At 37.1% G+C, this 23,308-nt stretch overlaps 1 protein-coding gene across 4 annotated transcripts in view; it reads right to left on the bottom strand.

Moving 5' to 3' along the window:
• Positions 1-23,308, bottom strand: part of B3GALT1 (beta-1,3-galactosyltransferase 1) — a 197,749-nt gene that overhangs the window by 5,117 nt on the left and 169,324 nt on the right. For 2 of the 4 annotated variants that reach the window (XM_062578585.1, XM_062578586.1), the window contains exon 4: positions 12,608-12,712. The gene's annotated coding sequence lies outside the window, so the exon portion shown is untranslated. Of the gene's footprint in view, positions 1-4,390; positions 4,439-9,651; positions 9,943-12,607; positions 12,713-23,308 lie in introns of those variants that run through there. The other 2 variants (XR_009958757.1, XM_062578587.1) reach the window with 2 other exon arrangements.

Raw genomic sequence — 23,308 nt, 5'->3', positions numbered from 1 at the left:
GCTACCATTCCAGCTGAATGATTGCTGGCCCCTTCAGGATCAATCACTCACCTTATAGATTCAGAGTGGGAGGGAAGTTAGATAAATAGCTATGTCACTTAAATTTTTTTGTTTGGCCATAGGGCAGAAGTTCGTACACATTATTTCCAGTAACATTGTTCTGGAACAGTAATTCCAATAATACTGATTTTGCATAGGAGAGAAAACACATGGCTTAAGTAGATAGGAAAACATGAAATAAGCACTGTAATATGTATTCCATCAGTAAGGATATAGCAGTCAAGAAATTCAGAAGTTACTAAATTTAGGTATTAAAGACCCTGAATCATCAAGGAACTAAACAAATGCCTAATTCAAACTTTACTAGAACTACTTCTGTATTTAAGGTTAGTCACAAAGGCATCTTGCAAAATTGTTAACAGTAACAAAGGCCATAACATAAATAAACCTTTCCCTTGTAATGCGTTGTGACCTGAAACTAAACTCTGCTGCTGTGCAATATGAGAGGCTTGCATTTCAGGGACATGAATTACAAATAAATAAATAAAGTGTAAAATCAGTGGGCTGAGAGCCTGTTAAACCTTTGTGTCAGTTATCTCATTTGGAAGAGAGGAAGATTGAGCTACGATGAAATAAGGTCACTACTTTGAAATGAGCAAACAACAACTGAGAGCACCTTCGTGTGTGTACATTATTGTTGTTCCTTTAGCAGTTCACTTAACTGCAAGTGCAAAGAGCCTTTAAGTTCTTCAGAATATTTCTAGCCTGTTCAATGGTTAATATGCCAAAAACTGCCTTAAATGTTAAAATGCATACCAAATTCATGAATAAGTTTTTTGTTATTAGTGCTGAATTCAATGTACTGTCACTGTCAGAATGATTTTTTTATATATATATTATACCACCACGCTCTTGAACTTCTTGTTTAAATGTGTTTGAAGACTCTCTAATGGCAGAATATGATTTGTCACAGAGCAGAGAGTTTGTATTAGCTTTGGATTTTGTTTATTGGGATAGGGCCTGTCACATTTGGGGATGTTGTCACAGGCAAAGAGATGTGTCACCTCCTTTCCTGAGTTCTATGGAGGGAAAGAAGGCTTTTTTAGCAGGGTAGCAGTGATGTTAAGCTCTTAGATTCTTGTACTTATGAATGTTTTAACTCAATCTGTCCCTTTTCCCAACTTCACTGTCATCCTTTTTGTAATGAAAGGCTCAAGCTTTGCTGGAGGAGATGATGTTGAAAAGCAAATGTTTAGTATAATGCTCCCGTATCGCAGCTCAAAGTTGTGTACTTAATTGTGCTATTCACAGTTCATGCTGTGCAAGCCAGAGAGGTCATCCAGTTAGAGAACAGAAGTGGTATTGTGTAACCCCAGTAAGTAATGGACCTGAGCAAGCCTGTGAGTATTTACAGCAAACCTTTTATGAGCTGACTGTGTGTCTAGAATAATCCTTGAGCTAATGAGAATGTTTGAGAATCTTGCTAACTATTCATGGGCAATTTTTGGGCAGGCATAAAATTAAGTTTAGTAAATGTTTTTCACTGACTGCAGTATTTTAGGATGCAGCTGCTTCTGATTGGAGCTGGTTGATCTTTTCCTTTCAATAAAGTCTAACTCGATTGTCATATATAAGTCCAATTGCATGAATATAGTTAGATGACAGTGGGACAAGTATTGTAGAAACCACAGCTCTAGAAGCCTGGTGTACTGTCAGGGTCGTAATCCATACCTTTTCACTATCTTGCGCAGAAGCATAGTGTAGGTATTATGTGGAGGCAGGCACGATGCTGAGCCCTGGGCAAGACCCCGGGTGAGGAGCCACAAGAGACTGTGGCTGCTCATCCTGAGGTCCAAGAACATGTTGGACAGGGTATGTCTGAGTCAAAGTAACACCCTGTGTCTCTGTCAAAATGTATTCCTTCCCTTCCAAAACCTATTCCTTCCCCTGAAAAAAGGAAGAATGCTACCGCTAAATCATTTAGTAAACATAACAGATCCTAATAATTTTCCCTAAGGAGATGTTTTTGTAAGTTTTCTACATTCATGGCTTTCATGTGTATGTGGACCAAGACGCTAAAACCTCTTTACTGTTTATGAAGTCTTAAATTACCCAAATAAAAGTCTGTGATTATTGTTGAATCTTGTTAAGATAATAATTATGCTGAACATCGAAAACCCATCTACAAAGGGGTCTGGGGAAACTTATGTGTTTGGCTGTATCTCTTCATAGTAGTTTCATGAGGAAATTCTGAACAGATGGCATAGGTAATTTAACATGATACGGCAAAGCTCTTCTCTAGCAACCATCTCTGAAGGTTTCTTAGACATTCCGGATATTTTTGCTCCGTGTGAACAAAATAGATCTTGGAACATACCTGAAACCAAACTGATGCTGAAAAGGAGGACTTTTTTCTCTAGAATATATATAGAAAGGGCTTGTAGTAAATGTAGTAACTGAAGTCTGGGGTTGTGGGAAAGAAAGTACAAACATTCAGTTCAGTTCCAAATATTTTAGAAAAGTCTGTGCCTCTGTTTTGGGGTGTCTCAGCTGTCGTACTTTACAGGAGGCTGGCCTCCCTTCTCTTCCTTCCAAGACAGCTAGGATGAATGTTTTCTGAAAATCAGATCGCATTTTAAAACACACAATTTAAGATTTGCAGATATATGTAGAATTATTCCTTGTTCACAAAAATATTGATGCTGGATTTTGCCTAGGGCAGTAGCTGAATGTAAAAGCAAGCATTTACACAATATCAGCTTTTTCTCATGCTTAGGAGGGAGGACTGCACTGGATATGACTGCATGAGATTTCCTGTAACTCCGTTGTCTTCCTAGTAAACCTGGCTCTGAATAAAACTGTCCTTGAAATGCTCTGTGCTGGGAATAGAGGACAAAGTGGTGATACTTGAAGATACGAGCTCGTCCAAAACTGGATACTGTGAAAGTATGGGTTTGGGTATTTCGTGTAAGTAAAGCATTCACAGTTGGTTTGCTAACCAGAAAACAGTAAGATTTCTTAGAATTTGGTATTCATAAAAAATTCAAATGACTTTTTGAATGAACATTTGAATTGACTTCAAATGATCCCATATGGCATGTCTCAACTTACAATTCTAGTAATTCTATTTCTGTTCATGTTCATCATGGTCTTTTTTTTCTTTTTTTCTTTTTTTCTTTCTTTTTTTTTTTTTTTTTTTTGAACAACTCTCTTGATCATAATCATTCTCTGTTTGGATTGCCTGATCTTCTGCAGAGTGTCCAACTCTTGATATCACACAGCTGATGTTAGTCTCTTCTTTCATTTCCCACCTCAAACTCTGAGGACTGGCCACATGATGGAGGAATTTTAAAGTTTTAGTAAATTGATGATGCTTGGTCAGGTATTATATGTGGAATGGTTAATCACTAGATTTACTCAACTCAGAATAATAATTTGGAGGTACCAGTTAGCAGTTCTGTTTGTTATATTGCTGATTGCAAGTGATTTACCTGGAGCCAGGCCATGCTGATGTTAATGGGAGTTTTGCTGTTGACATTAGAATCAGATATTTTAAGAAAATACTCCTAGAACTAACTAAAGGAGAGAGAAAAGAAATGAAGAAGATAAATTGAACAAGCAGAATAATTTTAAGCTTGCTTTTTTTTTTTTTTTTTTTTTTTTTTTTTTTTAATGTTGCCCAGGAGATGTCAAGTGTCAATCTGTGCATTTTTCCTCATGAATGCTTTTCAGAAACAATTTTAAAAAACACTTTATGACTTCATGTTGTGATGGGTCACTTGTGATTACATCAATCATGGCCTGTTATAGCAGTAAAGTGTAAACTGCATCCCAGTATGATTATAAACTGATGCAAATAACATATTTCACTTTGGGTTACCAAAGCCACAACCATTATTTTCTTTAGCTGTTGGGCTGTGCTGTATTGTGAAATCTCACAGCAAGGTTCCTTAACTCATGTCACCTCCAAATTGGTTCCAATATTTTGCATCTAACTGAAATATAGGGGGGGGAAAAGCCTTTGCGTTCTTCCCCTTGATTTTTTTTTAAGACCTTTAAAACTGATTTAATGAAGTCCTTAGCACTCATGAAACAACTTTACATAATTTATTAGAAGTGTCAATAGGTTAAATTACCTTCAAGTAATAGTGTTTGAAATGAAATACAATATTGTTCTTGTATTCATCTTCTTTTTCACTATTTTATTTGCTTTATATTCATACAGAAGCCTGTGAGGTGACAGTCTGGGTTATGACACTAAGAATAGATGACAATGTCCTTGATTATATAGATGCCTACCCTAGCAGAGCTGCCATTCTCAATTAATCTTTGTCATGAAAAGGAGGAGTAACAATTATGTGAAGACTGAAAAACCCAAAATCATACTTACAGTGTCTGTGGAGATGATAACTCATTGAACTGGATAATGACTTTACTTCCCGTAACTCCCATGCTATCAGGGGAAATTGGAGGAAAAGTACAAACAATTAAAACTTTTGGGTCTACTGGGAAAAGTTCTAAAAAAGTTCTGAACATGACCACCAAGCTATCTGTCATGATGTTTGGGAAACTTTACTTTTAAACCTAATCAAAAATGGGGGCAACACAGAGTGAAAACATTAATTTTTGCTATATATAAATGTGTCAGGGCATAGCTCTTGCTGATAGACAGTTATTAATGGGTTTCTTCTATATTTTTGTTTTATGTGCCCAGTAACTGTATTTGTGGTAATTGTTGTATCTTTTCCTGTTAATGATGGTGGTAAGTTTATTCTATTCATGAACTTCTTAATACTAAACCTAGATTATCCAAGGCAAGAGGGGCAAATCTTGTAATCTGAAGCTATTTCTGGATGGATTCATTAATTATTTTAGGAATTACTTGATTTCTAGAGATTATGAACATGTTACATAACATGTTAATGTCTTGAAGACATTAAAAGCTGTAACGTCAGAGTGAGCACATTTCTTTCAACTGATGTTTAAGGTGTTTCCCACTTCTAAGTGGACCAGAGTCTTGGTGGGTATATCCTGTCCTCAGTGCAAAGCCTTAGTAACCAAACTGTGCAAGTGGTAGGTTCAAAAATCACTTGCTCTTCTTCGAGAGATGCCTTATAACTACTTTATCATCTCAGGATCAGCACGTTCTATAAGATAGTAACTTGCGTTCTCCAAAAAGGAGTGGTAAATGTATTGCTAGGCCCAAAAAAGCATTGGCTTAAAATGAAGATTTTTACAAGGCTGAATGGGTTTGAATTTATTTTTCTCATTTTCTCCACGTGATTTTTTTTTCCATTTCCCTAGAAATACTCCCTGTATTGAAGAAGTCTCTCAGCTTTTCTCTGTCCAGGAAGTGGTTGCAGTTCTTTCTTTTTTTTTCCTTTTTATGTTTGCATTACAATAATTAATGTGAGATTGTGTTGTAAAGCATTACTCTGTGAGCTTTTTATAAGCCATGCTTGAAGTTTCTAATTCCCTTTGTGAAGTTTTTGTGATACGTTTAATGCAAGCTGTTGCTTTCAAAATTGCACTCATCTCTCTCAGAACTGTAACATTGAGAAGAAAAAATCCAAACAATCAAATGAATTTTGCTCCAACCTGAAAAAATATGAGACGTGTTTCAGCCAGATGACTTATCTTCAAATATGTGAAAATTCAGTCTTTCTTGGAGGTACTGTTGGAAGTGAGCAGGGCATGAGGGAAATGATTGTCACGATTGAGATTCTTCAGTTTATAGGAACTTTTCCAGGCATACTCTTCTAAAAGCATCCCTTTAAATCTGGCAGGGATGAATAGCTTCAACTGTAACATAACCATGTTATAGCTGGCTGCACCCCGTCCCCACCAGCTGGTAGATATCCCTGACACTTTCCCTGCTCTTTTCTTGAAGTAAAAGTGCTGAGAAACTGTAGTGCCTGCTGCACCTTCTAAAATAAAGAAGTTACTTTAAAGAGAGTATCATCATGGAAAAGTGGGATTATCTACTCTTTGCACTGAAAGGAGAAGGGATGACATTCTGTTAGCTCGGGCCATTTGCCTTACATACATGAAGTGTTACTTTCACACGGAGGAGATGGCGTAGCCATCAAATGGTGTAAATCCTTACAGGTCCATTGACTACAGCAGAGCCAAGTCTGTCTGAGGGCCAGCACTTTTAGCTGTTAGTGATCTGTAATTGCCTATACAAAGAAGGCTGGAAACATATTTCATTTCATTTTGCCATAGCTAAATGGCAGATCAAGTTTTCCTCAAGCTTAAAAATAACTGAAAGCATATTTCTGCTGGGGATTGAACAAGAAAATTTCAACCTCAGAAGTGGACATTTTTGCAAAACTAAACATTGAACAGCAAACTAGCATTGGATTCTTTCAGCCAGCATAAGTGGAGCATTTAACAGGCATGATCCTGGTCAATCTGCCAGCATTTAGATTTCTGAAGCTTACAGCTGAAAGGACCATTGTACTACACTGTACTTGCACATTCAAAGAATGTATATTCAACACAAGAAGCCGTATCTTTGGGCAGGGATTTAAAGATGAGCTCATAGTAGTTGAAGACTTTTGATGAATCAAATAATGGAATGCTTACTTTTGATCTGCATTTTTGTGCTTTAGTGAATGGGCGAACATATATCCATGTAAATCCAAAGGAGTAAACTGTCCTCACTCTTCCAAGTTATTTCCAAAATGCAGCAAATTTCTCTCTCAGAGATAAGTTTGAAAATAGTACTTGGAATCATGAGTCACTGCCTCCGTAGCTAAACTGTACAGCCACTCTGGTAATCGCCTATGCCTACATAGTCGTCTTCCCCCAAAGAATGTTTCTTTAATCTTCCACTTTAATTTCCTTTACAAAAATAATTATCCATTATCTATAAGTCTCAGTGAAAGAAACTTAAATGTCTCTGGAAAAAGTAGCTAGGTAACAACTTTTTCATTTGTGAGTTTAACTAGAGCCATATGAGAGTTGTTGTAGACAAAAACTGAGGAAGTGTTTCACAAACTGCTATTGATGAATAGTTAGAATTTCTCATTAATAACTTTATCTCCCGGACAGAATATGGCTGATAATCTGAAGCATCTAGTCAGGCTGCTGGAAGAACTGCATTCTGGTAAAGAGCAAGTCTGAATTCCTGTTTCAACTTTATCACTTGTGTCATTAGAGATGTCCTTCATGTGTACTTTTTAAAGTTTCCACTAGGGAGCATAAATTTAAAATCCTGAAGAACAGTGAGGGTAGTCAGGAATATTAGGTCTGATTTCTTATGTCTTTTGTCTGTGAGTCTTCCCAGTTAAGGGTGTTTGCAGTGACTGCTAGCTAGGAAAATACTTAAGTGAACTTCTTCCTAATTGTATGTGTGTTTGCATTTGTCTTTCTCTCTCTAAAAGTAGCAGCAAAAGAATGAGCCCATTTCTGTGGGCTTGTTATGTTGCTGGCACATTACAGAAGCGTAACCAATGTAATTGCTGCTTCTCAGAATAATTGGAGACTCTCCAGTTGGCTTTTCTACCTGTAATTGTGTGGTCACTAGTGGGCTGATGTAGGTGTCAGTGTAGGTTCGCAGTCCGTACTGAAGGATTTCTCAAAACATATGCTAAATAGTGTTATATAAGGGTGGTCTAAAGCTTACACAGGCTTGAAAAGCAGGGCAAAGCAGGCTTCCTCTTCCCTGCTTGATTTTTACCTAGCCTACATCATACTGTGTTCGGAGCGTGTGATTATACTGCTGCTTCAGAGAGGATTACGCAGTAACTTGCACGTACCATTGCTTAGTGCTGTCTGTCATTCTGCTTTGGTGTGTTACATTGGTAACATTGATGACAAAGAAGATGGCTGGCTGTGTTGACTCTGATACAGTCTCAACAAACCAAATTCTCTTTCCACCCACTTTACTTTGAGATAAGTTGGTTTCTGATTAGGTATGAAAATAATACACAACTGATGGAAATTCTCTGTGAAACAATAAACAGTATGTATGTTCTGTTACTGTGCCTGAGGGGAAGCGTGTTATGCCTTAGTTATCCATGAATTCAAGGCCAATCCTTAAGGAGAGAGAGGGTACAAAATTACATAGTGTAAAAATATAGATTGCTTCTCTTTGCTCTCTATCTGTGAATCTTCAAGAGCTTTATAAACAGAAGATCCCTGAGCAGCTGTAGGCCCTAAGGATGCAGGTAATACAGTAATAAAATCTGCCAACCAATACACATCAGGGTCCAAATCTTTGGGTTGTAAAAATTAAACAATGCTTTTATAGAGAGAGATTCTTCTGGGAAACTCTTTTTTTATAGGTGCAACATAAGATCAAACCTTCATTTTGAGCATTTTCTAAACTTCATGGATGCTAAGTCTTTGAGTAGAATCAGAAGAGATTGCTATATAAATAATATGAACTCGACCTCCTCAGGAGGGTGGAGTTTGGCTCATAGCATGGCTGGAAACAATAGGGATTCTCCTGAGCATGTTAAAACTTTTTATGGATTTCCGTCAACATTGTAAAGCCTTCTGTCTCTTCGAGTGGTCTCCTTTCGCTATTATTTTAATCTAAGAGATTTATTGAACAAAAGAGATGTTAAAGTATTCTGTAATTTGTGGTTCCATTTATTTCTCATCTATTCTGATATCAAAGGCAGCATGAAGCAAAAGTGATGTGAAATACAGGAAAGCACCTGTCAGGTCAACTGGTGTGGGATCTCGCAGGCTGTGGGAGGAGCAGAGCTTTGCCGTGTGACTGTGTGCCTCATGGAGGAGATCCAATAGGTGACAGAGGCAATGCTTCCTTTGGCGCTTTCTGTCTAGCTGGGAGAAAGATGCTTTCTGACTCAGTCTCCTCATGAAAAAAGCCCAGAAACATGAAGACTGATGCAAACGTCCTGCACGCTTCGCCCTGCTGCTCAGGAGAAAAGGTTGCTTTCCTGCTGCTTGCGGAGTAAGAGCTGCTAGAGAGGCAGTGTCTGCAGCACCCAGCGACAGGGATGTCTGACTAAGTTGTGCTGGGTCTGGAAACCTGCCTGGAGTGTTGTGCCCATGGAAGTCCCCCCATACTGGGTGGCTCAAGGTGAGGGGGAAGACAAGCAACTTAAATATGTAAAACTTCACATTGCTCTCTAAAAGGCTTTCTTGGTCCCAGTGCAGTAAAGGACTGCTCCATAGGGACATAAAGGATTTCTCAATGATTTCTTTCAACTGTGTGGTAAAAAACATTATTAAGAGCTGCTTCATACTTTTTAAGGAGGATTTCAGGTTTTTGGGTTTTCTTTTACTCTCGAAGAAAAGCTGTCTCTTTAACAAATTGATTTGTCAGTCTGCATAGCTCAGTATGCACATACTTTGCAAAAATGCTGCCATCTGCAATTTAGTTTCCTGTCTAAGCTGTGATGTTAGGTATATATTTCAGGGAAAAGGAAGCCAAGAAAAAAGGTGATTGAGTTTATTCTTTTTTTTTTGTGAAGAACAGTGGGAATAATTCCAAAGCCAGGCAGCAAGGCTAACTTAAATATGGACTGTGGATCACCTTTTCAGTGAGACATTAATTCATTCTGGGAAGAATACACACAAATTGGGAAAAGAAGTCCATTCCAGTTCTTCCACCTGTACACTGACTGGATCAATTCAACTCCAAAATGGGAAGTTCCTAAGATTATTTTTCTCAGATTCTTTTTTACTTGTCTTAATCCATATTCCTGGTCACCTTCCTTCGTCTCTACCCCTTGCCACATGCACAACCTGCAGAAAAGGGATCTTATTTTTTCATTCACTTTTTCCTTGGAGGGAAACTCCTGAGATTTTGCTTACTAAACTAACTTATGGTGATAGTCTAACAAGCTTTCTAGTGTTTACTTATACATTATTGTTTATTTAAAATTGTATTGTATTGACATGAGCCAGTTCTTATTCACTGGATAGCTGCATTAACTTTATGTAGCAGTTTCAATATTCAGCCTATGGAGAAAGAAAAAAAACATTACTTGCATTGCATAGCTTATTAAGTGAATGTATTAGGCCACCCCAATATGTCCTAGGCAGAAGCATGGTTGGTTCCTACCATTTCTTCGAGAGCAGAGTGAGGTCAAACACTACATTTATATGTGGTCTTCTGAAAGGCTGGTTAGGAAGAACAAAAAATATTTCTGTAGGTGGCAATTAATGTATATTACAATATAGATATTCATATGAAGTTGGCTGTAATTCCTATTCTTTTTTTTTAGGGGGGGGGGGTAGGGAGGGACACATAGAGCTGGCTATTATTTTAATTCAGACCAGTTCTGTGATCAGCCTTTGCACCCCCACAAAAGATCACTCTGCAGCCATGCCAAAGCCTGGCTCGGCACTCCTCAGGGACTCAAAGGCCTGACGCAGGCGGCTGGGGCAGAACAAGACAGAACCCTTTCCTGGGCCCCGTGGGTGCCCCGAGTGATCATCCCCCAGCTGACAGCTCTCCTTTTGCCCTCTTTGCCCGAAGTTTGTAGCAACAGCTGTGAGGTTTCTTTCCACCACACTAAGACCAAATGAGTAACTTCTCTCTCTTCCTCTTCCATCAATTGCAAGCAGGTAACTTTTTGCCTTTTGCGTACTATTTAGATTTAAATTCCACTGGTTACTGGAATGCTTTGGAAACTGATTCAGGTATTTCCGTGAATTAAAAAAGGGAGAATTAAAGAGCTCACCCATTTTCTCCTTTTTTCGTTTGTTTTCGCAGCACTCAGTGATTCTTTGCATCCTTTGACTCCACTGAGATCACATTAGAACATAAACTGGAAACTTAATTGGATATTGACTGTAAACTTGTTCAGGCATACAGCGATTTTCCAGGGCATGAATAGTAAAGTGTTTGAGAATGTGCTGCTGTTCAAAAGATAGATGTGATTTTCAGATTTTGACATAGAATGAAAGCACAGTAAGGGACTGTATCATTGTCACAAGCCTCTGAATCAGCTAGAGCTCCTTTTTAAAAGCAAAAGGCAGCTCTTGGCTCAGGTAGGCTGTTCTCCCACACGTGCCTTTGTCAAGGCAGAATGTGCATGTTAGGTTTTTATTGCTGTTCTTTTTCTTTCTTTCTTTTTCTCCAGATGGTATAACGAGGGGTAGACTGCAAGTAGTTTGCCAAGGGTTATATAATATTTTGACAAAATGTAATCCCAAGGTACAGTTTTGAAGGTAGCATATAAATCACCTAATCATCATCTCCTAGCACTTCTTGTATGTTGGGTCAAACCTCTGTTTTCAGGCCAGACCTATTAACAAGCTTCATCCAAATGTTTTGAGTGGTGAATTTTAGTATATTTTCACTCTAAATGTTGGTTAAAGTGTCCACCATGAGGATGGTAAGAGCCAATGTGCAGCTGACACCTTTTTTCTTCTGTACCTCAAAGCTGAGTTATTAAATTCTTCCAAGATTCTTTCTATTAGCTCAACTAAAAATATTAGTGCTTTAAGGTTACTTATGATTCTTTTCTCTTTAGTACATCCAAAGCAAAACAGAGAAGAAGTATTTGGGTGTCATAAGTGACATACTTCTATTGTTGTGATTAAGTCATTTATCTGGCTTTTGAAACTAAATGCTTTGTGTATGGGATTTCCCAGGAATTTTTAAAAATCACCTTTAGCATCTGTAATGAAATATATAAATAGAATGAATAATTTTTCACTAGATTGATGTCCACGTCTTGTTCCTGTTGACACAAAAGCTTTTTGTTTGTTTTTGTTTGTTTTAAGTTGTCTTCAAATTAAACCTGATGTGAACTGCATATTCAGTAAGTAACAAAAAGGCAGAATGACCCACCTTCTTCTTCTTGGGTTTCTGAGAATGATTGAATGTGTTTAGAAGAAAAGTAACCCCTTTTGAATGGCATATACATATTACTATGTTCTAGAAAACTTCAAATTAGAGATCCAGAGATGAAAACTGTTGAGGGAGTCAGTAAGCCTCAGTCATCTTTCAGCTCAACTTGTTTGTTTGTCATGATCTTTTTCAGTTGTATTGCATATGTTCATTAATTCTCAAAGCCAGAAAGGTAGCCAGAAAATATGGTGAATTAAAGTTAGTGCACTGTCATTTATGACCTTAAAAGCAATTTTAATGTAGTGAAATGCTGTCTTTTTAATTAGCTATTACCAATATTTGATGCCACGTAGAAGCACAGACCAGGATATTCAGTATTGTATAATAATTTTTAAATATTTCAAAACAACAATTTGTATGAAAAGCACTTTTAAGAAAGTTGCTTTGCCATGAACTATAGAAAAAAAATCAAAAATCCTCCAAAAACAAGAATTTTTTTTTTTAGGAGTGATCCGACAAGTTAAATGAGAGCGGGCTTACTAAATTAGGATACCTGGAAGGAACACAGATGAGATTTGCAGCATCTTGGTGATAAGACAACAGAAAACTCAACTTACATTCTTTAGGTAACTCACATGTTGTATTAGGACCACCAAAAGGATTTTCTACCTCAGACAATACCAAATTATTATTGTGGCTAGCAGGAAACAATGTGTAAATTATAGATATGTCTGGCACATATGTAAGAAAAGCGATCAGATGCTATCGTATATGAAAAATGGTTTCTTGGTTGTCTTAGTCAAATAACTAAAAGTCTAGACTTACCATCTTTTAATCTGAGGAATGATGGGACCAACAGGGACAGGAACAAAACTGCAAGGTACTAAAGTAGATATAGTGAATGGAGAACTCAGTCATTTGTCAGCCACCCTGGTAGAGAAAATGGAAGGAAGACAAAAAAAAAAAAAAAAAAAAAAAGGTTCCTTTGAATCATGTTGCCAGAGACTGCAGCATAAGCTTACGTTTTCTTAGGAGCATCTTCATAGAAAACCAGTCTTTTTTTTTTTTTTTTTTTTTTTTTTTTAAGAAAAAACAAACTACTATACCAATGAAATTGTCCCTATTAGCTTGTGTCCTGACTTCTGAGTAAAACTATTGGGCATTTTGTCTCTTACCCTTGAACTTTTAATTCTTTGGCAAATGATACAGCCAGAGTAGGGGGGAAGGATGCTGCTTTCCCTGCCCCTGTGGTATATTGCTTGCTGGTTAGGCTCCCCCCCCCGGGAAAAGTCTGCGACGGGCACCTGCCGTGTGCAGCTGCAAGATGAGGTGGAGGATAAGAACTGGATGTAATAAAAACATCTGCATGCTCGCTCTTCCCCCTTTCTCCCTCCTATAAGGTGCATAGCCAAAGCCAAAATGCCAACACTATAGGGGAAGAGTGACTGGGGATGAAGACAGGCTGATGGAGCCTGGAACTCTCTTAGTCATCCTCACCTAATAAATCCCACTTTACCCAGGGTGAAATGAAGGGGTGAATGGATGGTCAGAGATTTGATTATTGATCTTCTTTAAGACTCTGAATCTTGTGCGCAGAGGCTACTTTTGCAGTGCTTTTTAAAAGTCACTTAGCTGTAACTTTACCTTTTACGTGAAGAAAAGGAATATGTCAGGGCATTTCAATTCTGCCTTTCTCCTCTGTTTTTGGCAGCAGATCTTGAATGCCAACATAGCCCATTAAGCTCATTTTGTTATAGCTTTTAATATTGACATTTGAGATTAAATGCTGGGGAATGAAAGAAAAATCTTCAAGGCACTGTTTCAGTGCAGCTTTGTCAGGCTGTAACAACCTACTACAGTCTGTTATTTCAATCTTTGCTTTTTACAAAGGAAAAGTATTCCTATCAACAACTGCTATCCCTTTGTAATATTTTTTTTAATAAAATTTGATAATGCAAATATAGTTGAATTTAATGGGAGCTGTGAATGCTCAGAACTATCTTGATCAGGTCCTGTTTGCAGTTCTTGTGTATCTCCTTTCAACCAATAAATTACACACCAGGATAACAGCTTTATGAAAGCTGTGGTGACTCTTGACTCTATTACACTCAGTCCAGTTTGGCTGCATAGGGCATAGTCTTACAGAACTGAGAAACTGAGTGTGTTAAGGATGATAATGTGGAGTTACTATTGATCTTTAATCTCAATAGCTGGTCAGTTTAAGACATGTTTCGTCATACTACAGTAAAGGCTTGTGGGGCTTTTTTGTTTAGTTTGCTTTTTTAATAAATGGTATTTTCAAGGACCTGTTCTTTGTTCAGCCTGAAAAAGACCAGGCCAGAGACCTACGATGCTCTGGAGACTGGCCTGATAGCACCTCCTGGGCTGCCCACCATGAAGCCCCAGCTGCTGATAAGAACAAACCCCTCAGCGGAGGAGGTCTGCTTCTGAGCCATATCCCAGCTGTTTTCCTTGTTGTCTTGCCCTGAGGCAGCATCCCAGCAGCTCTGTTACATCTGGTTCTGTAACTTTCTGCTGAAAATACAAGAAAGCCCATGGAAAGCTTGTACTGAGTTTGTTAGCTTTTGGCAAACTAGAAATAATATAATGTAGATTATTTTTCAATATTTTCAACTGGCAGAAATAAGTTAAAAATCAGGTTAACTCTACTTTTAACTCCATACAGATAGAAAATTAGAAAATAAGCAAAAGAAGATTTTGTAAAGCAAAATTTTGTAAAGCACCATATTGGTGCTTCAGAATAACTTAGACACTATCTAATATAATATTATTGAAACTCTCAGTGCGTCCTAGAGTTGTCTTTTAATACATGAAACTTCCATGGAACTTCCTCTGAAATGACGATAGGAAAGGACAGAGCTAAAGTAACTTACAAGTATTATGGATTTAGTGAAGACTTCAGAGTAACTTGTGTGTTTAGTATTACTGTAAGTACAGCTGATACGAAAATTCTTGTCAAAACTATGCTGGAGAAGACAAGAATCATTTAATTTTGTCTCTTAAATCTGTTGCTATTTATCAGGCACTTTCGCAAACTTGATTGAACAAAACATTTGCAGAAAATGACTTCCTTCTATTGTCATCCTCACGAGCACTACCATTTTTTTTTAATTGGACTTGGATACTGTTATTCCAGAGCAAACTGTACCTTTTACTGTTACCCACTGTATATAGACCATTTCAATTTGCATCTGATTCACAGAATATGTCCGAGTGAAGATACTGGAGAATACCATACACAGCATGAACTACCTATGAACTAAAGCAACACAACTGACAGCATGGTGAACCAAGTAGGTGAAATGTGTTGCTTCTAGCTGGTTTGTTGTAAAGCGGGAAGCAAGAGTATGAAATAACAAGAATGGCCATAAAATCAACACTGTAATGATAGAACCAAATATTTTGAACATCTGATACTTGAAAGCAAAAGTAGAACCAGCCTGCGTGCTCTCTAAATGTGTAGATCATCAAATATTCAGGAACTTTATGGAGAAGACCAATCAACTCATTTCAGTTGTATCACTGCAATTCTCCTTTCTGTGCCTTCCCATCATAACCTGTCCTTTAGTTCAAATCGGTCACGTAAAGATACCGGTGCAGAATGGGGTTTAATGCTTTCCATATCCTTAGAATGATTGCATGCTTGACCTCATTTCAAGAGGAATGAAGTATTTAAATCAAGGGAGCAGTTTTAGCACAATAAGTGTGCCAAGATTTAAGAAGTCGTTAATGATTTTAGGTGCTACATACTTAGGGTAGCACAGGTGTGAATGCAGTTGGCATTACATTTTGGCATGCTCCTATGAAATCAGATCTTCCAGTTCTGTGTCTCACTTTCAAAAATGGTAATCACACATGCAGTTAAACTTTTTCAGTGTTTTTTGTAGTCCAGAAAAAAAACCAAAATCTTCAAGGGTGATAAGCAGTAAAGGAGGTACTCTGTGAGATGTTCACGTTAGTGGTGCTTGTAGGCAACCTAATACTATACTTTCTGCTCTCTTGGTTGATGGAAGCTTTTCCTTGGTGATCACTGGATATTAAGCAGTTCAATAACCCGATGAGCAAGGTGCTGGCAGAAAGTATTCTTGGCTAGCTAAAATAGAATATGCAGCTCTTTTTGCCACTCTGCATTCTGTCTAAATTGGGAATTTAAGTACATGCATCATGTTAGTGAGGAGTTCTTCAGTTTGCAGTGGATGCCTGAAAAGGTCTTCTGAGGTTTTCTTCTTCTGCCCATAACGGATGCATTTGTTTCCATACTGAGTGTTTACAGCAAAGGCTTTGTCTGAGTGGTTTGCCTGACCACTGTGGCTGTTTGTATCTCAGTGCATAGGAATAACTTTTAGGGAGCGAAACTAGACCAGGTGTCTAGTTCCTGAAGTTTGCTAAAGGGATCCACACCTTGCATGTAACTTGGAGTGTGCAGGGCTTAATCAGTGTGGGCTAATAAAAGAATTTGTGGTCAAGATTGTGGCTGTCTTTCATGATGGTAATGAGTGTTCTTGCTTTTGTAAGGGTTACTGCATTTTGTCTGGGCCTCCCAGTGCTAATAGCATTTGCAAAACCAGTGTTGCCAGAGGTTAGCTGAGCAGAGGTTGTTTCTTTCTGCTGCTAGTGCTTCTCACTCTGCTCTGAGATCTTCTATGTATATGGATACAGTTTCCAGTCAAAGACTTGACCTTTGAATCTGTAAATGGATTGAGTCTAAAGCTTCTATTGTGCTGCTTGCATGCTGTTACCTCTGTTTCTTCTCTCCTGGGATGGGTCTCTTCATTTTTGCAAGCTTTATCTTGCTTAGTTTCTTCTTAAAGGGTACCCAGAATGGTATTAAAATACTTCTGAAATGTCTCCACAGTGTGTTTCTGATGTGTCTTCATCCATGTTACAATATTAGCTTTTTTTTAAGTAACGTAGATTGAATAGAATCTAGTCTGCTATGTTAGAAATAGGGTTTTTTTTAATATGACCATTCTTTATATTACCTCACGGAGGGCTAGTTAACTACTGAACATCTGTAGCTACTTGTCAAGGGCCTAGAGCATCATCTCATCAGCAGTGACTGCAAGGCTGTAGACTCCAAATGTGAGAAATTTAGAATGTCTTCTGTAGAGAAGTTAATTTCCTGAAATCATTTGAAAGTCCTGCTGATTCCTGATTTTCTGTCTTATAAGCAGGCATGCACTGCTCAGGCCAATTATATCTCACAGCACATTGTGCTTTATTTCTCTACTAAAGGTTATTCTGTTTAACTGGTTAATTGTTTAAGGCTGACAGACTAGATACAGCAGTAGCAGTTTTTGGATTTTGAGAAGATGCAGCATGCTGACTTTGTAAATGCAGCATCTGACTTTTTCTGTTTTAACATGTGACCCATTTAAAGGGATGGTCAGGCTTCTGGCATTTTAAATACCAGAGGAGGATTTTGTGTACCCTGTATATTGTATCACATCTAGTAAATGTTAAAAGAAGCAGTGGCCTAGCTGAAGAGGACCTGCACTTTTCAAATCATAAATGATTGTGCAATTCTTTTTCATTGCTGCTTTTAAAATTCTTATCATCTCTGTCCCTTCACTACCCTAAGCCTAGATGACCAGTATGGCTAGTTATCACTCTTGTAATACTTCCTATAGGAACAGAATGCTGTTTTCTTGTTTTGTTGGCACCATTTTAGGAGCTAAACTTCACAAGTAGTAGTATTGAGCTGTGCACAACACCCAGGTCCTGATTTTCATGCTCTTGAGCATTTAATATGAATACCATTATTATCAAAATAAATAAGGCCTTTAGACTCTTCAGTCTGCGTTTAAAAGAGAACAGCAATAATAATAATATTAAAAAAGCTAAAGAATAAGAAGACCACAAGCCCACAACCAAACAAAATAATTTTTAAAATCCTGGTAGTGAACTTCTGATGCCCTCACATACCAGTCCACTCTGTCTAGCATTTTGTAGTCTGTTGTGCTTTACACAGAGACTCTCAGAAATGAATCTGGAGTGGTAAGGACAGTCACTCTCAGATTCTCCTAAATGGCAACTAAGCTACAGCAGCTGCTGCAGCAAAAGAACTGTCCCTTTTCTGTCAGCTGATACATGGAGTTTGCAGTGGGAGGAGAAATAATATATTTGTGATGAAATGATTCTTAAAGATACAGATAATGCTTGTAATGGGGAAGCTGACGTAAATGTAAAATTAAACGCTTAGGATCTAATGTAACATCTTATTAGATACTTGTAATAGCTGCTGGCCAATGCAGCTTTCATATTTTCAGCCTTTAGCTAAAGATCTGCATCTCCTTTAATAAGGATATTCTTTAATGAGAAAATTAATGATCAGAATTCAGATATGAATGGAACCCCAAAAGCCATATTAATGTAGACATGAATGGGTCCTAGAGGCCATATAATTTCGGATACGTAGAAATTGGAAAAGTGAAAGCAGTACTTGCTTCCACAGTCAGTCACTGCTATCTATGCATTTAAGGGGAAACACGTAACTCCCAAACTGAAAAAGCTATTGCTTTAAAAAACAGAATGCGCTTTAAAGAAACTTCAGGATACATCATAGTTTCCTTAAATGAAAGATTTTCATTTAGAAACACAGGTATAATGGGATTTTCTCTTAAGCCATAACAGACCCAACACTACAAGAATGATGAAGCTGAAAAATACACTTTTAGACTGTGGAGGTTAGTATAATAATCAATAGTAAAAAGAAGCTAATAAAAAAAAATAGCATACTGTAGAAGTGAGAAATACTGATAAATAATCAGCAGATGCAAAAAGAATACAAAGGAATATAATACAGGATCAAATTTTTAAGGAATTCACATGCTTTTCCTTATTTTATCTGTGTAGTTTTGCCAAACAACATCATTTCCCCCCCCCCCCTTTTTTAGGAAAATAAAGCATTTTTAATGAAATAAAAATACCCTTAATTTCTCTTAAATAATAATAATAATAATAATAATTTTTAAAATGAAATATTTTTAAAGCTTTGAAATATTTGCTCATATTGATCTTATTTCTGACTTCTAATCTTGATTAGAAATGTAAGCACTGAATAGCTGGAGTAAGAGTACCTGTTCTTTTGATATTTACAGCCTTCTATTGCAGTCTCAGAAATTAAGATGCTTATCTGGACTCCAAAGCTTTTAAATACATACTTTTGTCTTTTAATATGTAAGGAAATTTCTTTGAAAATACCAGATCACATAAACTGCATAATTAACACTTAAGTCTCTGTATAATGAATAGTAATCTGGGGGAACTGCCTGACTAATCCCTGTTCCTCATGATAAATCTTCTGCATTGCAATTAACTTGTTATAGTATCATAGAGTTAAACAATTAAACTAAAAATGAAACTCATACTATCTGACATTTTCCAGTTGTGTTCTGATGGACAATATGACAATGGACAATATGAAAAGAAGAATAGTGACAGAGGAATTTTATTCTCCTCCCATTTTAACAACCTTCACTTTTAATTCTCAGTATTCTGCTCAAATATCAAATGATCTCATCAAAAGATGTCAGCAGGTTAGCATTAAAAGTGTAATGGCTTCAAAGCCAGCCTAACACTTTTCAGACAATAGACAGCTCCAGATTTTAAAATTAAGATTTGAGATAAAGCTACAGCTGAAGTTATCAAAGGAAATGTACCCAGCAGTTGCCTAATGCACGCTTTCATGCCAGTGCTATTTGTCCATCACAAAATCACCGGCATCATTGATCTAACACTGGTAATGCTGGCATGCATTACGTGACATGAAAGGTCTTCTTGCATTGTCAGTCATGCAGCCAGGCTTCTTGCCCTTCTGCTTTATGCCAAAAGCTCCCCTTTCCAGTTTCTCTAGAGTTGTTGGAGGGGCTTGTTTGTGTGAGTCTTGCAGTAACAGCGGTTTCCAATCAGTAAAAAAAACAAAATAGCAAAATGGCCTGTAAAAGCTCATTTGTTTGTTTTCAGCAGTAACCATATTGATACCAAAAATACTGAAAACTTTTGGTTGAGCTGTTCTGGGCAAAGTTCTCAAAACTACACAGATGTGATTAAGCCCAATTTAACAATGTAAATGGCAGGCAGTTATTTGGACGTATCTGCTTCCTAAATGAGGTTTGGCAATGAGTTGTGTAAAGCTGTGAACTTGGTGCAAGCTGCAATTGACTTTTGTTGGGGAACTGTTGCAGTGTGTTTGTATTTGTGTGTGTGTGCGTGCATGTGTGTGTGTGTATACATAGGATGCAAAGTCTCCTGCATGATCACAGTAGTGTTTTCTGGCTTCCGAAGAGTCACAGCCTCAGGGAATGTTGTCTCCTTTAACCTCGGATGCTATCAAGTGAGCCTTACTGTGTTCTTTATGGATACAGAACATAGAATCCTTTATCTATATTTTACATAATGAGTTAGATTGCTTCAGGTTCCTATTCAATTTTTTTCAAATTCAATAGAGGAATACACTGATTTTCATGCTATATCCAGACACTTAAAATGCAGGGCTATTATATAGGCTCTTTGTCATTATTTATTGCTCAGGTGGCATTTTCAGACAAGGAGGATGAGGGTCACTGAAATGACAATGACTCATCACTTTTATTTGCTTCAGATTTCTCTTAAAAAAGTTACCTTTCAGGGAATCATTTTTCTTCTGTTTTTCAAAAAGTGATATCAGTTAAACTTGGAAGCTTGAATGTAGCTTTCAACAATCCATGTTTAAGAGACTGAGTTCCTCAGGCAACAGTGATTAAAAGTGTCTGCTGTTTGGTTTATCGATACCAAAGGTTCAAGATAAAATAAACAATGTTCTGTTTAAGTTCATAAATATGGATTTAGATTCAAAATTATTTTAAAGTTTTAAAGAAAAAGACCTCATTTTGTTCTTAAAAGCTTTGTCAAGTAATTATCCAAAAATTGAGCTGTTTCTTATTCAGCAACATTTCTTGTCTCATCCTTTTTGCATACACAGAAAATGCTATTTGTGTCACCCTGAACTCTGCTTCTGTGGCTAGCTCAAGTTTTAACTAGACACTGAGATTTTCGGGAGTCTCATGGTTACATGTTATGCTTTGTTGTATCTTCCATTCTGTTCCTCTTTCATGTGGCAAACTTACTGCCCAGTTTTCTTTTGTTCCAGAAATCTGTTCATTCTTTTTTAAGAGAACAAAAATAAAAATGGAAGAAAGCTCTGTCTCAAAGGGAAAAATTTCCTTGAAAAAATTCCTAGAAAAACTGCAATAAAATAAAATAATTTGATCAAATTTGTTTTAAGTAAGTCCATTAATGAGAATGTAGTTCATTTGACTTTTACATTGGTGTAAAGAGCAGGCAGGTTAAGTAGATGCTGGGTATTTTATAATTTATCTTGGCAGAAGACCATACCTTGATAATTTTTCCAGAGATTTCCCTGCCTTCTTACAACCTGCTATTTCTTGCCACTGTCATCATTAGAAAATACCTACAGGCAAAAATATACTGAATAAACCTATATAAAGATATAGGAGAAAGGCCCTAAAATAAATGCTTCCTGTTGTGGAGAATTCTTGTCACACAGACATATGCAACAAACTTTGTCCAGTGCACCAGACATCCTTGGGAGAACTCTGTAGATAAAATGAAACAACCGCTGTGCCCAGAGTGCATTTCTTCAGATACGTGAGAAAAGACAAAAACCTGTAGTTATGAGAATACAGCTCCATCTCTGACCTACATCCTCATCCGTAATTGTAAGATGAGCCTGGGAAACAAAATCCTTAACTGCTCTTGGATACAAATCATCTATTTAATACGTATTATTTCTTATGGCACATTAGTTTTCTCTATCTGAAACCTTCAGTGTTCCAAGGACAATAATTAATTGGTTTATGTGTGTAGCCTCCCACAGGAGCTAATCAGCTGCCTCCTTGCTAAGGTTCCCTTATTCTGTAAAGGCGCTTCTCACTTCAGATTTCATAAATGAGTAGCATAATTAATTTAAACATGGAGATTTATTTCCAAGCTGTCCTTAGCCTAAAGTCTGTGTTTCTTTCTCAGGTCTTGCTAGTATTATATGCCTAAAACCACATCTTTTCTTTTGTCTGCTCTTTAATTTTGTCTAACGAAAAATATTATCTCTCCCTATAAATTGAGGCTTATTTAGAAAATTCTTTAATGAATTCCTGTTATCCTTCCTACCTTACATATTTCTCTCTCTACTTCTAGTTTTACGTATTTGAATTGCTTTGCTTTGTTTTTATTAGACTCTGGGCTCTTAAGTTCAGGGATGTAACCTGATGTGATTACATCTCATCTGACAAGATAATGGCAGGTAATACGAGATATAAATAGTGGAAATAATTGTTCATAAATGCTTATTAATGCAAATATATCTCCAGTATATACTTAGAGCATTTTATTTCAAGCTGTGGGTTTTGAGTTAGAATTTCTCCTCTTTATATTAGACCTTTGCTCGTTCAGCCTGTGAATTTAAGCATGGAAAGTTTTGTTGCTGCCAAAGGGTCAAGGAGAGATCTGCCACCAGCTAAAAGTCAAGCTGATTGTTTTTAGTTGCTGCTGGCTGCTGTTTTGATGAATCTCCATATAGAACTAAAGTAATAGGACGTTAATTTAAACTTCCAGATGTCCTTGCCATGCCCAAACAAAAAACTGATATTTCTGATCTCAGGTTTTAGTTTGTAACCTCAAACACATGGTTGTTTGAAAGAAACCATTATGAGTGCCTTATGAGGGTGATTAAAACGAAAAAGGCTTTACCCTTCACCAGAACATTAATGACAGGCCATATCATCTTTCATAGAAGAAATAACTTAAGATTAAGTACCTTGAAAATGAGGATATTTCAATAAAAGTAAAATTGAGCTTTTCACAGCAGACTATTCACTCACCTCATATAGCAAGCAAATCACTCTTCCGGGGAGAGAATTTTATAACGGGAAATATTTTGGGAGTGCTATTGCCAACTTAGTGCCATCTTCAAGTGGAAGCATCATACAGTTACTACAGAAATTACTATATTAGGATGAAAAACCTGCACATAGATTGCCAGATAAAGTAGTACAAGTGCTGTGCAGTAGCTGTATTTTTCAACCTTTTAATTTCATGAAATATGCTTCTCTAATGATGCTCATGTTATTATTCCAATAACAGATTACGTCCAGTCACTTAAGGATTTTAAAACTAGTCTAGATGAATGTCAGAAAATAATTTGATTGTGTGTTTACAGTCTGCACTACTGAGTGAGCCAATAGGCGTTTACCACTTTTACATTCTTTTGGATCACTTTTACCATTGCCATGAATTTACTAAGAAAGATGCCAAGCCATTCTACAGTCTTCACACAGTTGTGCTGGTGAAGCTTGCAGTCTCTCTCAATCTCTGAGATGAAATAGCTGCTTTTCTCTTCAGGGCAAGGCAATTTTGCAGGATGGAAGTGAGGATATGACTAGCTTGTTAATTGTTTTTTTACCTTCTAAAGTGTCATTGCTTTTTAGAATACAAAACTAAGACTGCTGT

This window comes from Rhea pennata, chromosome 6 (genome assembly GCF_028389875.1).
Source record: "Rhea pennata isolate bPtePen1 chromosome 6, bPtePen1.pri, whole genome shotgun sequence".
Lineage (NCBI taxonomy): Eukaryota > Metazoa > Chordata > Aves > Rheiformes > Rheidae > Rhea > Rhea pennata.
Note: the sequence above shows the minus strand (reverse complement) of the source record. Positions and strands in the feature narration are given on the sequence as shown.